Genomic DNA, 610 nt, shown 5'->3' on the forward strand with positions numbered 1-610 from the left:
TGCCTGTGATGATTGCTAAGGTTAGAGAGGTCAAGGAATGTATGGAAATCTGACTGGGTCACCTGAACTTCGATGGGCTCCAGTATTATGCTGACTTTGCCCCCAGTGTTTAGACTGGGATGGCTTCCATGAAACGTCATCATCAAGTCTCTGTTTACGCGGTACCATTTTGTTGTTGATGAAGTTCAAGCGCATGGAGCATTCCTACTCCCTCTAAATACACCATGGAACAATGTCATCCCGGTCCACCACATTAGACCTATTCTGGCAATCACATGTACTCCTGAGTAGAGCTCTGCTGGAAAGCGTACATGAGGTTATAGAGTGTTTGATAGGTCGTTGTAGGTAGTGTTGGGCGCTTCATTCATTAAAGGTCCCTATTATCTATCTACATGTGTATATATTATTTGTATATATATATATATATATATATACAGACTCTGTCGAGCTATAGGAAGTACACCACACCCAATATGAACACACAAGTAACATGATATAAAACAAATAACATTCATTACAGCTAGTTTCATTCTAAATCATCTGTCTCAAATAATCTCCTGCCTCCCTGGTTTGAGTCATTTTCTGTTGTGAGTGTCTCCTGATTCACTTC

Source organism: Aspergillus glaucus (assembly GCF_001890805.1).
Source record: "Aspergillus glaucus CBS 516.65 unplaced genomic scaffold ASPGLscaffold_8, whole genome shotgun sequence".
NCBI classification, from domain to species: domain Eukaryota; kingdom Fungi; phylum Ascomycota; class Eurotiomycetes; order Eurotiales; family Aspergillaceae; genus Aspergillus; species Aspergillus glaucus.